Below are 15,662 nucleotides of genomic sequence, written 5' to 3'. Positions count from 1 at the left end.
TATACTTTCCCAAGCACTTAGTACAGTGCTCTGTACGCAGTAAATGCTCAATAAAGATGACTGAGTGAATGAATGACAGTGTCAATAGGCTATTTGGAGAATTAGCATGTTGGTTTCTCTCCTTGTCATCCATCACAGCATCCAACTAACATTGCTAGCATTTCCTACCAATACTCCTACTTAACCTCTAGTCATTTTGTATGCACATTTTGGCCATGAAGTTACCTAAACCTCTTTGAACCTACTATTTTTTCAGGCTGCACAACTTCGTGTCATAATGAAACCCATATGGTCACCACCTGTTAGGTGAAGTTCTTCTTTTTATTTATTTTGACTCAGAGTGTCCTTACCTCAACCTGAAGATTAGGGAAATTAGTGAGATGTGCTCTAAGCCTTGTAGTGAATTGATGTTGAAATGGTCTCAGTTGATGTGGATATTTTGGAGTGTACGATGCAGTTGGAAGATCACTGGAGGATTCTGAAAATTCATCTTTAGAATGTTCTTGAACTCTCATGTTTTGCCACTTAACTATCGGCTGGATTAATTTTACAAAAGGCTTAAGGGTGAGGGTAAACACAGCAAGCAGTTACCTTCACTTCATATCATTGATCCCCTGGAAGAAGTAGACACCGATTCCCTTCTCTTCCCCTGCCATCCACTCGACTGTGGCTAGAAACTTAAATTTAATGGAATGAATAGAATCTTATGCTCATCTGCAAAAAAAAGGCTAGTAATACAGCACGAGTAAGAAAGTTTACAATAATAACAGAATGTTAATCATAATAATAAACACTTCATGAAATGCATTCATGTGTCAAAAACACTGATAACCAAACGCTTTTGTACCCATCTCAAATATGAAAAATCACCTCCCACACTGAGTGCTGTGTCTAGTTATATTTGGTTGTAGTAATGGAATGTCGTGTGTCAATCAGTTTTGAGGAGTTGGAACATGGGGTACTTTTGAATAGCCTTGTACATATTCATTAGGAAGACAAGATCTGAAAGAGTGCCACAAGCAATTGGTGCCATAGGATGCTACTGGAAGCTTTAGGGAGTCAAAGGAAATCATTTTTTCAGAGGAAAGCGGCTTAATGCAAAGGTTTTCAGATTTAAAAGGTAGTCAAAATGGTCAATATTTGAATTTACAAAAGTTAGACTTTAAAAATTAGGGGTGAAAACATGACTGCGATGAAGGTCGAGAAGCAGTGTGATCTAGTGGCATGAGTCAGAAGGACCTGGGTTTGAATTGTGACTCCCACACTTGTCTGCTGAAAGACCTTGGGAAAGTCACTTCACTTCTCTGTGCCTCAGTTACCTCTTCTGTAAAATGGGGAATAAGACTTTGAACCCCATGTGGGACAGGGATCTGTGTCCAACCCGATAAACTCGTATATACCCCAGCACTTATTACAGTGCCGGCACATAATAAGGGCTTAACAAATACCATGAAAAAAAAAGTTCAAGTGTGCTACTTTGAAGGGCCTCCTTTCCAATGGTAACTTCTGAGAATATTTTGTTTTTTATGATGTGAATCTTTGATACTCCTGCCATGCTCAAGGGCTCCCAGAGAATCCAGAAGCTGGTGTTAGAATTCAGTTTCAATTCTCTGGGAAACTCTTTAAATTTCATAGGCTGGGAACATCATTAAAAATCCTCTAACCACTCGTACAAAAACACCTTTGCACAGATGGTTGTGCTCAGTAAGGCCATGCATGTGTGCGCGCGCGCACACACACACACACACACACACACACACACAAACACAGCCGCTTATGAACCACTTTTCAGAATCAGCAATGGACAACTAGCCTGAAGAAAGACGTTACGTGCCTTCCTAGAGCTGACGAATTCTAAACACAGCCAAGGATCTCCATTGGCAACCCAGAACTGAGAGCAGCCACGTCAAGTGATGCAGAGAGAAAAAAAAGGTGGATAACTGTATTAAGAAAGCTAAGTACCTCTTTTTGGAGATGAAAGTGGGGTGCGAATATGGGTATCAAAATCTTCAGGCCAAAATCAATGCATGGCGAACAATTGCAGTGATGACGGATTCCCCCGATCAAGAGCAACAAGTGAGCCTCAGGTCTGAGACTTTGGAACCAAGAACCTGTATATAGGAATTGATTGAAGTGCTGGTGGTTTGCATAAAATCACTCACACTCCCTCATGCCAGCCCAATTCCCACAGGAACCCAGAGTACAGTGAATGAAGAGGCAAGCAGGTGTGCAGCACATTGTGAAGTGCACACAAAGGATTTTTAATGTCTAATCTTTTATAGGTCTGTAAAACCTGGACCTTCCACAGACTCCACATTTGCAACACCAATCTGTCATGTTTCACATCAAAAAGCAAGCCAGACCCACAAACAATGAAATCCTCGAATGTTGACAGTTTATACAAACATTAAAGTACTCCTCATTGTATCATACCTCCTCTAGGCAGAGCGAGTGAGGAGAATGGACATAGGAAGACACTCAAGGAGCTGCTCTATGATGAGCTGAAAGGGAATACAATGAATAAAGAGAGAAAAAAATATAACAAAGAAAAATTTCAGATAATAATAATAATGGTGGTGTAGGTTAAGCTCTTACTATGTTGTCAAGCACTGTATTAAGTGCTGGGGTAATAATAATAATAATAATGATGGCACTTATTATGTGCTTACTATGTGCAAAACACTGTTCTAAGCACTGGGGAGGTTACAAGGTGATCAGGTTGTCCCATGGGGGGCTCACAGTCTTCATCCCCATTTTACAGATGAGGTAACTGAGGCCCAGAGAAGTTAAGTGACTTGCCCAAAGTCACACAGCTGACAGAGTGACATTTGAACTAATGACCTCTGACTCCAAAGCCTGTGCTCTTTCCATTGAGCCACGCTGCAAGATCAATCTAATGGACTTGGGGCTCACAGCCTGTGTGGAAGGGAGATCAAGTACTGAATCCCATTTTATAGATGAGGAAATCGAGGCCCAGAGAAGTTAAATGACTTGCTCAAGGTCACCCAGAAGACAAGTGGCAGAGTCAGAATTAAAGCTCAGATCCTCTGATTACCAGGTCCATGTTCTTTCTATTAGGTTATGCTATCTCTGTGAAGTGATAAAATGGTAGTCTGCTCACCCCGCAAAAGACGTCCCCAACTGTTAAGTTGGGAGGATTGAATGATGGACTGGTTGCCAGATCTGGGCATGTGTTACACAGGCCATAAGTTTCATATCTTCCTTATTAGTGATTGCTATCAGTTTCCAGCATTATCTCTTCAGTTAGAGAAACCTGTATCTGAAGGTTCTTCTGGTCTCCTTCCCTCCTACCTCTCCTTCAGTTTATAATAATAATAATGATGGCATTTGTTAAGCACTTACTATGTGCAAACCACTGATCTAAGCCCTGGGGGGGAATACAAGGTGATCAGGTTGTCCCACGTGGGGCTCACAGTCTTAATCCCCATTTTACAGATGAGGTAACTGCGGCCCAGAGAAGTGAAGTAACTTGTCCAAGGTCACACAGCAGACACATGGTAGAGCTGGGATTAGAACCCATGACCTCTGACTCCCAAGCCTGGGCTCTTTCCACTGAGCCACGCTGCTGCTGCCTGTTTCATTTCGAAAACATAATTTAGCATATATCCCTCCAGCCACGAAAATCGCCAATGGCTACTCATTTCTTTTGTACGGAAACTCTCTGGGCACGTCACTCCCTTCCTCAAAAATCTCCAGTGATTGCCTATCAACCTTTGCATGAAGCAAAAACTCCTATTGGCTTCAAAGCTCTCCATCATCTCACCCCCTCCTACCTCACCTCCCTTCACTCCTTCTTCAGCCCAGCCCGCACGCTCCGCTCCTCTGCCGCTAACCTCCTCACTGTGCCTCATTCTCGCCTGTCCTGCCGTCGACCCCCGGCCCACGTCCTACCTCTGGCCTGGAATGCCAGGCCTCCCTCCACACATCCGCCAAACTAGCTCTCTTCTTCCCTTCAAAGCCTTACTGAGAGCTCACCTCCTCCAGGAAGCCTTCCCAGACAGAGCCCCGCCTTTTCCTCTCCTCCTCCTGCCCTCTCCATCACTCCCCTCCCTCCCTTGTGTATATTTGTACATATTTATTACTGTATTTACTTTATTATTGATGTGTATATAGCTATAATTCTATTTATTCTGATGGTATTGACACCTGTCTACTTGTTTTGTTTTATCTTTCTCCCCCTTCTAGACTGTGAGCCAGTTGTTGGGTAGGGACCATCTCTATATGTTGCCTATTTGTACTTCCCAAGTGCTTAGAACAGTGCTCTGCACACAGGAAGCGCTCAATAAATATGATTGAATGAATGAATTTCCTCTTTCATCAAACAGAACTTCCCGCCCACTGCCTTCTCCATCATTTCTCTTCCCCTCAAATGTATGCTCCCTTCGCCAGCTACTCCCTAGTTTGAACTCCTCATTCTTTTCAAGTTCACCTTCTTAGTGTGCTTTGCCTCTGACTGTCCTGCCTCTGTTTTCTTGCTCATTCCCTTCCCCTGCTAGGAACCTCTTACCATTTGAAATCCGCCAGACCATAGTCCCCTCAGTCTTCAAAGTACTCCTGAAAATATTCCAACTAATTTGACTCATCATCATCATCAATCATATTTATTGAGCGCTTACTGTGTGCAGAGCACTGTACTAAGCTCTTGGGAAGTACAAGTTGGCAACATATAGAGACAGTCCCTACCCAATAGTGGGCTCACAGTCTAAAAGGGGGAGACAGAGAACAAAACCAAACATACTAACAAAATAAAATAAATAGAATAGATATGTACAAGTAAAATAAATAAATAAATATTTATTTATTTATCCCAGAAAGCATCATTCAATCAATCAATCAGTGGAATTCACTGAGCAATCACTGTGTGCAGAGGTCTGTACTATATGCTTGGGAGAGTACAAAACAACAAAATTAGTAGACAAGTTCCCTGGCCTTAATGCACTTTCAGTTTATAGATGGAGACAGACATTAATATAAATGAATAGTTTATAATATATAATTTAAAGATACTTGCGTGAATGCTGTGGGGTTGAGGGTAGGGCAAGTATCAAAGGCCCAAAGCCACCCTGAATAATTACAGATATATGGCCACTTTAAGCACTTATATGTGTGCTTTAAAAAATATAACTATATTTACAAACTCTTTACATGCCTTTATTCATTGTTTTACAGTCTTGCTTTTTCCAGTTGTGTCTATGTTTTTCTTCCTGCTCCCAGTTGTATCTATGTGTATTTATTTCCTCCATTAGATTGAAAGTCCTTTGAGGGCAGGCACCATAATTTTTACTCCTGGTGGATTCTCCCAAGTGGTTTTTTATACTGTGAACCTGCCCAAGGGACAGGGACCATGTCTAATTCCCACCTGTATATTCTCTCCCAGTGCTTAGTATAGTGCTCTAAGCAGCGAGCGGAGTGGAGGGGAGCGGAGGGGAGTGGAGCCATGGCTGCCGGCTGACGATGCCCCCCGGCAGTGCGGCACGATGCGGCCCAGTCCGGCAGCATGCGGTCAGTGGTGGGCTTCCTGTCCCAGCACTGCCTTTGGGTACTTCCCAAGCGCTTAGTACAGTGCTCTGCACACAGTAAGCGCTCAATAAATACGATTGATGATGATGACGACCCCCTGTTCACCCAGGATTTCCAGCGGAGCCGTCTGAGGGGCTGCAGGAACCTCTACAAGAAGGACCTGCTCGGCCTCTTCGGCTGCGTCAATGCCATCGAGTTCTCCAACAATGGGGGCCAGTGGCTAGCCTCAGGAGGAGATGACCGCCGGGTTCTTCTGTGGCACATGGAACAAGCCATCCACTCCAAGGTGAAGCCCATCCAGCTGAAAAGAGAGCATCCTTCAAACGTCTTCTGCCTGGCCTTCAACAGCGGAAACACCAAGGTGTTCTCCGGAGGAAATGATGAGCAAGTTATCCTCCATGATGTTGAAAGCAGCGAGACCTTGGACGTGTTTACTAACAAAGACGCAGTGTACGGCCTGTTAGGTCAGCCCAGTGAACGACAATGTGTTCGCCAGTTCGTCGGATGATGTTCGGGTCCTCATCTGGTCCTCCCCCTTTTAGACTGTGAGCCCACTGTTGGGTAGGGACTGTCTCTATATGTTGCCAATTTGTACTTCCCAAGCGCTTAGTACAGTGCTCTGCGCATAGTAAGCGCTCAATAAATATGATTGATGATGATGATGATCTGGGACATCCGAGAGTCTCCCCACGGAGAACCCTTCTGCCTTGCAAACTACCCACCTGCTTTTCACAGCGTGATGTTCAACCCCATGGAGCCGAGGTTACTGGCCACCGCCAACGCCAAGGAGGGCGTGGGACTCTGGGACATCCAGAAACCTCAGAGGTGAGGGAACTGAGGCCCAGAGAAGTGAAGTGACTTGCCCAAGGTCACCCAGCAGACAAGTGGCGGAGCCAGGATTAGGTCCTTCATATGTTTTGTTTTGTTGCCTGTCTCCCCCTTCTAGACTGTGAGCCCGCTGTTGGGTAGGGACCGTCTCTATATGTTGCCAACTTGTACTTCCCAAGCGCTTAGTACAGTGCTCTGCACACAGTAAGCACTCAATAAATATGATTGAATGAATGAATGAACGAATGCTCTGCACACAGCACTTAGTAAATACTATTACTACTACTACAGTGCTCTGCACACAGAAGGCACCCAGTAAATCCCACTGGTTGACTGACTAATTGATTGACCGTGTGACTCATGCTATTGCTAAAACCTTTTTAATAAAAAGAAGTCACATAAGATTTTTGCCATTCTCAGTCACTATTTTGCCACCATAATTATTCTAGGACTGGGGTCATTAACCTCCAGTGATCATGCCAAAGGTTGGCTTGCTAAGCATTATGGATATGGTTGAAGAGATGTTTGCTTTATTTCAGAACATATTTTAGCATTATGTTTTTAAATGACTTATAGAAGCCTAGGCATACAATGTAATGGAGCCCTTATTTAAAACAGATTTTAAAACAGCACTCCAGTAGTGCTTACACTAATGCATTGTCCAGTGAGAATTCCCTCTGAGATTTAGTGTACAAACATTGTTGATGGAATTTGGCTAGGTAAAATATTCAAACCAATATTGAAGGCAGAGCTGTAGCTAAAAGAGACAAAGAGCAGGAAGCCTGTTTCTATAACCCTCTCCTTCAGGAAAGCTGCATTTTCAGCTCTGGAAGGACTATACTTCCTAGAATCCACTGGGAAATGGGAAAACCTTGAGAACCTTCTGAGAACAGGCGTTACAGAGGAACACAGCCAACCAGCAGATCAGGCAGAGCTTGGCAATCGAAGAGAGTGAGCTGCGTGGTTGAACTGAAATCATTTCCAACCAAGTTTATTTGATTATTGAAGTGTAAGAAATAGGTTCTAATTTATCTCTCCTTTTTTGATCTTCCTCTTTACTGAATCTAAATTTCCTACCTGTTATCCCACCTTTATCCACCTGTTAACAGCAGCCCAACTTGTAAGCCTTACTCAAACTTCAACCTTCCGTAGACTGAAAAATCCCCAATCCTTTCACCTTTTCTCATCATGCTGTGTCTTCCTTTTTTCATAATCTTGCTTACTGTCCTCTGGGCCCTCTCCCAGTTCTTAATGTCATACCCTGAGGATCTTAGAACTAGACCCTATAGGAAGTTTCCAACATATATTCTTTGTGCTGCGTCTATACTTCCTAAGTGCTATGTCTGTAATTATGTATCTTGGGAAAAACACTGCTTTTGATGACAGGGCTACATTGCTGATTCATGTTCAACTTGGTATCCTTGGATTTATTCCTTGGGATTTCCTTGTACTTATGAAGCATTTTTATGCTTTCATGTCAATCATCTCATCATGCAGAATACAGGCCTCAAGACACAGCTTCACATTTGTAGCCCATAGTTTGCTTGATGGACAGATATGATCAAAAGTTTTAATTGGTCACAAACCAGAAAATAGAATTTTGTGGTTATCAATATAATTATCATTAATAATTATCAAGTCAGAAGATAAGGAATTCAAAGACCCAGTTGATCTTGTGATAACAACGGCATTTTTTAAGCAATCAATCAAACAAGCAATAGCATTTATTGAGAGCCCACTGTTTGCAGAGAAGCATTCGAAGGGTTTAGGAGAGTACAGAACAACTACCCATGACGATCTTAGAGTCCAATGACCATAGGCATAGATAGTTTACTAATAATAATAATGATGGTTTTTGTTAAGGACTTACTATGCCCCGAGCACTGAACTAAGCACTGGGGTAGATACATAGTCCTTGTCCCTCATGGGGCACACAGGCAAAAAAAAAAAGGAGAACATGTATTTTCTGTAAAATCTCCATTTTACAGAAGAGAAAATTGAGGCGTGGAGAAATTAAGTGATTTGCCCAAGTTCATACTGCAGGTAAGTGGCAGAGCCAGGAGTAGTACCCAGGTCCTCTAAACTCCTAGGCCCAGGCTCTTTCCACTAGGCCACATGTAAAAAAGCTAATTAGGGTTAGCGTTAGAGTTAGGGTTAGTAGCTAACATTTTTTCTGTGGCGTGAGAGCCATTGCCCTACAATCAATAAGTCAGTCAATGGTATTTACTGAGCACTTACTGTGTGCAGAGCACTGGATTAAGTACTTGGGAGAGTACAGTATAACAGAGTTGGTCGACACGTTCCCTGTCCAAACCAAGCTTATAGTCCAGAGGGTGATGTTGGAGTGAGGGTGGACTTTAGCAGAGAACCACATAGTCTGGAACCATTCTAAGAAAGGGAGAAACTCAGGTCCTGAACTCCACAGTGTCCACCCAGCATTGCTGCCTTACACCAGAGCACTGGGGAACAGAATCTTCAAATCTGTTTGAACATGGCAGGAGTGTGGAGAGGAGGGGCTGCAGCAGTTTCTTCATAAATACTGTAGCTGGAACCCAGAGAAGCATACGTCTTCCTCCCTCCAAGCACTGTTTAGCTACTTCATTTAACACTGTTATTTGGGAGTGATCTAGAATGTGGATTTTGGCACTGCTTTGCACTCTCATTTTTCCATCTGTATGTGCATCTCCATTTAGAAAGTGAGCCCCTTGTTAGTCCCTATTCCTAGTAGGGCTCCTCCTCCTTCTCTTCCTCACCTGTTGGTTTGTTTATGTTTTTAATGGTATAGGGTAGATACAGGTTACTCAGGTCAGATGTAGTCCCTATCCCACATGGAGCTCAAAGTCTAAATAGGAGGGAGAACAGGTATTGAATCCCCATATTTACATTTGAGGAAACTGAGGCATAGAGAAGCTAAGTAACTCACATAGCAAGCAAGTGGCAAAGCCAGGATTAGCACCTAGGTCTTCTAACTTCCAAGCCCAGGCTCTTTCAACTAGACCACACTGTTCTCACTTCTTCAGGAGTTCAAAGGGTGCAGGGAAGCCTGCAAAAATAGGGCAGAAGCAAAGGAGATCATCTAATACCTATCAGTATTTGTGCCAAACCAGGGGACAGAGACACACATACCCTTTGGCCTGGCATAAATCCCTGTCTTCCTGGTACCTCCCTACCCCAACATTTATTGCAGATAAGGAGGAAATTCAGTAGAGATGACAACAGTTCAACGATCCCGTGAATGTGGCTTCTACCCTCAAGATTGGGGTCCTCTGAAGGGTAGAAAAACAGCCCAAATGTGAAGTGATGGCTATCTAATATTTTAGCTTTCACAATCATGGTCAAAGCCACAAAAATGGTAAAGCCCTTGGACCTGATGGCATTTCTGCCGCCCTGCCCCAAACCCAGCAGACACTTCCCTGGCATAACCCTTGGGGCCACAGTCTATGTCCTAGCTGTGGTCACTATCTGACACACTTAGCACAGTGCTTTGCACATAGGTAGCACATAATAAATGTCATTTTACACCATCCTAGGCACCCTTGTATTTATATCCACTTTGTTTTTGACCTTTCAAATTTTAATATTTCTGTCTCCCTCATTATTTTACATGTTCCAAGCACAATACAACAATAAACAGACACATTCCCTATCCACAACGAGCTTACAGTCTAGTTGGGGGAGACAGACATGAATATAAATAAATAAATTACACATATGTACATAAGTGCTGTAGGGCTGGGACAGGGTAAGAGCAAAAGAAGAAAGTCCGAGTAATGAAGAAGGTAGTGGGAAATAAGGAAAAGGTGGGGGTTTAGTCTGGGAAGGCCTCTTGGAGGAGATGTACCTTCAATAAGGTTCTGAAGTGGGGGAGAGGAATTGTCTGTCGGATTTGAGGAGAGGGAACATCCAAGTAGAGATGTCTTGAAGGCAGGAGAAAATGTGAGACTGCAGAGGGGAGAGAGATCAAGGATAGAGCTGTAGATTTGGGTTTCATCCATATAGAGGTCATAGTTGAAGCCATGGGAGTAAATGAGTTCTCCAAGGGAGTGGCATATATGGAGAATAGAAGGGGACCCAGAACTGAACTTTGAGAGACCCCCGCAGTTAGGGGTGGGAGGCAGAAAAGCAGCCCACAAAGGAGACTGAGAATGAATGGCCAGAGAGAAAAGGGGAGAAGCAAGAGAGGACAGAGTCGGTGAAGCCAAGGTTGAATAATAATAATGGTGGTATTTGTTAAGCACTTACTATGTGTCAAGCACTGTTCTCAGCACTGGGATAGGTACAAGGTAATCAGTTTGTCCCACGGGGGGCTCACGAAATTAATCCCCATTTTCCAGATGAGGGAATTGAGGCCCAGAGAAGTGAAGTGACTTGCCCAAGATCACATAGCAGACATGTGGCAGAGCCGGGATTAGAACCCATGACCTCTGATTCCCAAGCCCGGGCTCTTTCCACTGAGCCACGGTGGTCCACAGTGTAGAAGGTAGCTGAGAGGTAGAGGAGGATTAGGATTACTACTATTACTGTCACTTGTCAGGACCCACCTTGTTAACTGCTAGAAGAAATTCCCTTCAAGCCTCAAGAAATCTTCCTAGCTCTGCACCTCTGTCTCAGTACCTCTCTTCTGTGAAAAGATACATAATGAAGATACAAATGTGCCCCACTCTTGATTATGCACTTTTACAGTCCACAGGGTCTCCCTCACCTGGAAGATCGGCGGCCAGAAGCTGATAACGTCCACAGAATTCCCACTTAATTGACTCTGAAAGCCTCTTAAATCGTTAAGCAGTTGAACCACAGTTACCTCAAACCCAGCTGACTGAATGAGTCGACAGGCGTTATTGACAGATGGAGGGTAGCCACTGAGAATAGAAACTGCTGTAGTCTGAAAAACTTTCTGTAGCAAATGGCTGTAACAAGCACATTAATAATACCGATAAAGCAAGAAAATGCAACTTTTAGCTCTGTGTCTCTTAACCTTCCTGGTCACCTAGCCAGACAGGCAAACACTGGTCCAATTCAAAACCTACTCTATCAAGCTGTCTGGAACAGACAAAGAGCAAGAGAAGCTTTCATCATCCAGCTGTGATGAAAGTGACTTGGGTTAAGTGAGAGAAGAAAATACCTCTGATAATCTAGAAGTCTAGGGGTCTCCAGGGCAGTATAATTATCAGATTACCAACTGGTGAATCTGGCTTTCTTAAATGAATAAGCAAAAACAGCGACGCGTAAGGAATCCAGGACTTCTGGGACCTGTGAAGTATTTATCAGTCATAAAGACGGCCAGAGGGGCTGTCATAACTAATCTCAGTGCCAAAACCTCCCCAAGGAACTGTAAGAAGATAGGACACGATGTCCGTGAGAGCAACACACCATTCCTATTACGCGGTGATGAAAATAGCAGATTCTTGGTCACAGAATTCTATTTCACTGAAAGAAGATCAAAGCAATAAGTTGAAACCAGCATTAAACAAATCTCTTGGCCTCCTGTAGTTCTCGGTTTTGATACCATAGAGTATAAGCAGGAAGCGGCGTGGCCTAGTGGAAAGCGACTAGGCCTGGAGTCAGAGGGTATGGTCCTAATCCCACTGACATCCCTTGTCTAAAGTATGACCATGGGAAAGTTATTTAACTTCTCTGTGACTCAGTTTTCTCAACTGTAAAACGGGGATGAAATATCTGTTCTCCCTCCTTCTTAGACCGAGAGCCCCATGTGGGACAGGGAATGTGTCCAACCTGATTAACTTTTATCTACTTCTTCTCTAGACTGTAAGCTCACTGTGGCCAGGGAAAGTGTCTTTTGATTGTTATATTGTACTCTCTCAAGTGCTAAGTACAGTACTCTGTACACAGTAAGCACTCAGTAAATATGATTGGCTATTACAGTGCTTAGAACAGTGCTAGACAGATAGTGACTGCTTAATAAATATCATAATTATCATAATCAGTTATGATTACAGAGAGCAGAACAGCCTCCTTTTTACCTGATCTCATTTCTTACTTTATTCATTATTCATTCAGTTCTTCCAGAGCTACTGAGAAGCAGCGTGGCTTAGTGAATAGAGCACAGGCCTGAAAGTCAGAAGGACCTGGGTTCTAATCCCAGCTCTTCTCATGTCTGCAGTGTGACCTTGGGCAAGTCACTTCACTTCTCTGGGTCTCAGTTACCTCAGCTGTAAAATGGGGACTAAGAATAATAATAATAATAATGATGGCATTTATTAAGCACCTACTATGCTCAAAGCACTGTGCTAAGAGCTGGGGTAGATACAAGGTAATCAAGTTGTCCCACGTGGGGCTCACAGACTTAATCCCCATTTTCCAGATGAGGGAACTGAGGCCCAGAGAAGTTAAGTGACTTGCCCAAAGTCACACAGCTGACGGGTGGCGGAGCTGGGATTTGAACCCATGACCTCTGACTCCAAAGCCCGGGCTCTTTCCACTGAGCGGGACTGTGTCCAACATGATTAACTTGTATCTACCCTAGCGCTTAGATCAGTGCTTGGCACATAGTAAGCACTTAACAAGTACCATATTTATTATTATCATTATTATTATTATTATTCACAGTCAGCCTGCCAGAGATTAGACTGTGCACCGTACATTGCTGAACCTCTTAGGCTTTCTTTGGGCTCTTGACTGGTTTACCTTTTGTCCATGAACTCCTCAACAAATCTTTTGTTATTCTCTCTCATGTCTTTTAATGGATCAATCGACCCATAGTATTTATATCAGTCAACCCATAGCACGTGCAGAGCATTGTGCTAAACACTTGGAAAGGTACAATAAAATAAAATTGTTAGATGTGATCCCTGCCCCAAAAGAACTTACAGTCTTCAGGGGAAAACAGATATAAAATCAATTACAGACAGGGAAAATAGTAGAGTATAAGGACATATGAATAAGTGCTGTGGGCCTGAGTTGAGTATCAAAGTGCTTAAGGAGGCACAACCAATTTTTTTATGTCTCTTTATCTCTTCCAATCAATCTTATATGCAAGCATAAGGATTGCATCTTATATGATGGTATCTGTTAAACGCTTACTATGTGTCAAGTACTTGTCTAAATTCTGTGCTAGGCAAAAGTTATTCACAACAGACACAGTCCCTGTCCCAGTCAGGGCTCACAGCCTAAGAAGGAAAACAGGTATTGAATCCCCATTTTACAGATGAGGAAAGTGAGGTATAGAGAAGTTAGGTGACTTGCCTGAGTTCACACAGAGCTGGGTTTAGAACATAGGTCCTCTGCCTCTCAGGCCCAATCTCCTTCTATTAGGCTATACTACTTTTTATGGTGTTTGTTAAGCACTTACTATGTTCCAGGCACTGGTTTAAGCACTGGGGTAGATAATAATAATAATAATAATAATAATAATAATAATGACATTTATTAAGCACTTACTATGTGCAGAGCACTGTTCTAAGCGCTGGAGAGGTTACAAGATGATCAGGTTGTCCCATGGGGGAGCTCACAGTCTTCATCCCCATTTTACAGATGAGGGAACTGAGGCCCAGAGGAGTTAAGTGACTTGCCCAAAGTCACACAGCTAACTGGCGGAGCCGGAATTTGAACCTGTGACCTCTGACTCCAAAGCCCATGCTCTTCCCCACTGAGCCACTCTGCTTCTCTACAAGATAATCGGGTTGGACACAGTCCCTGCCCCACATGGGGCTCAAACTGGGGTAGATAAAAGGTAATCGGGTTGGACACAGTCCCTGCCCCACATGGGGCTCACAATCTTAATACTCATTTTGCATATGAGGTAACCGAGGCACAGAGAGGTTAAGTGAGTTGCCCAAGGTCACAGAGCAGACAAGTCAGAATTAGAACCCAGGTCCTTCTGACTCCCACGCCTGTGCTCTATTTCCTAGGACATGCTGCTTCTCTAATACTTCATTAATACTTTTCATATTCCCCAAGTGCCAAGAAAAATGCTTCTGACACTGTAGGCATTCTGCCTCTCATCCTCAAGACTCTGTTCTGTTCTCATCCATCTCTGTTCTCTCCTAGAGAGCTCATCCCAATTTGTACTTCCCAAGCGCTTAGTACAGTGCTCTGCACATAGTAAGTACTCAATAAATACGATTGATGATGATGATGATCCCACTAGATGGCTTTAGCTACCACTTCTAAACTTACAACTCCCAAATCTTTAGCCTCTCTAGTCCTGACCACTCAACCCTTGATCTTCACACTTCTCTTTTAAATGTGAAATGGGCTGTCACTCAACCATTCCTCAGCATGGCTCAGTGGAAAGAGCATGGACTTTGGAGTCAGAGGTCAGGGGTTAAAATCCCGGCTCCGTCAGTTGTCAGCTGTGTGACTTTGGGCAAGTCACTTAGCTTCTCTGTGCCTCAGTTCCCTCATCTGTAAAATGGGGATTAAGACTGTGAGCCCTACATGGGACAACCTGATCATCTTGTATCCCCCCAGCACTTAGAACAGTGCTTTGCACATAGTAAGCACTTAAATACAATTATTATTATTATTATTATTATTCCTCTGTAATTCCTGCTGTTGCTTCACTCCTGTGACACTTGTTCCAATGAGAATCTGTGTGTGTGTGTGTGTGTGTGCATTCGTTCATTCAATCTTATTTATTGAGCACTTACTGTGTGCAAAGCACTGTTCTAAGTTCTTGGAAAGTACAATTCAGATGAAGATAATGGGGGGCGGGGGTGAAGAGGGAAGGAATTTCAGGTAAGATCTCCCTCTCTGCAGTTTCGCATTTCCTCCTGCCTTCAAGACATCTCTACTTGGATGTCCTGCCGACAATTCAAACTTAACATGTCCAAAACAGAACACATTATCTTCCCCGCCCAAACCCTGCCCTCCCACTGACTTTCCCACCACCGTAGATGGCAACACCATCCTCCTAGCCTCACAATCCCCTTACCTTCATGTTATCCTCAACTCAACTCTCTCATTCGAGTCACATAGACCATCTATCACTAAATCTTGTCAGTTCAACCCTCACAACGTTGCTAAAATCTGCCCTACACTCTCCATCCAAACTGCTACCTCATTAATCCAAGCACTCATCCTCAATTACTGTATCAGCCTCATCCAATCCTTCAGTCAATCATATTTGCTGAGCACTTACTATGTGCAAAGCACTTTACTAAGTGTTTGGGAGAGTACAATATAACAACAGACGCATTCCTGCCCGTGGCTCAGTGGAAAGAACCAGGGCTTTGGAGTCAGAGGTCATGGGTTCGAATCCTGACTCTGCCACATGTCTGCTGTGTGACCTTGGGCAAGTCACTTCACTTCTCTGAGCCTCAGTTCCCTCATAT

At 43.5% G+C, this 15,662-nt stretch overlaps 1 pseudogene; it reads left to right on the top strand.

Annotated features, from left to right (window-relative positions):
• Window positions 1–1,974: 1,974 nt before the first annotated feature.
• LOC119930474 lies at window positions 1,975–6,886 on the top strand (annotated as a pseudogene).
• The last annotated feature ends 8,776 nt before the right edge of the window (window positions 6,887–15,662 follow it).

Source organism: Tachyglossus aculeatus, chromosome 7, assembly GCF_015852505.1.
Source record: "Tachyglossus aculeatus isolate mTacAcu1 chromosome 7, mTacAcu1.pri, whole genome shotgun sequence".
NCBI classification, from domain to species: Eukaryota; Metazoa; Chordata; class Mammalia; order Monotremata; family Tachyglossidae; genus Tachyglossus; species Tachyglossus aculeatus.
The sequence above is the reverse complement of the archived record's forward strand: the minus strand, read 5'-3'. Positions and strand labels throughout refer to the sequence as shown.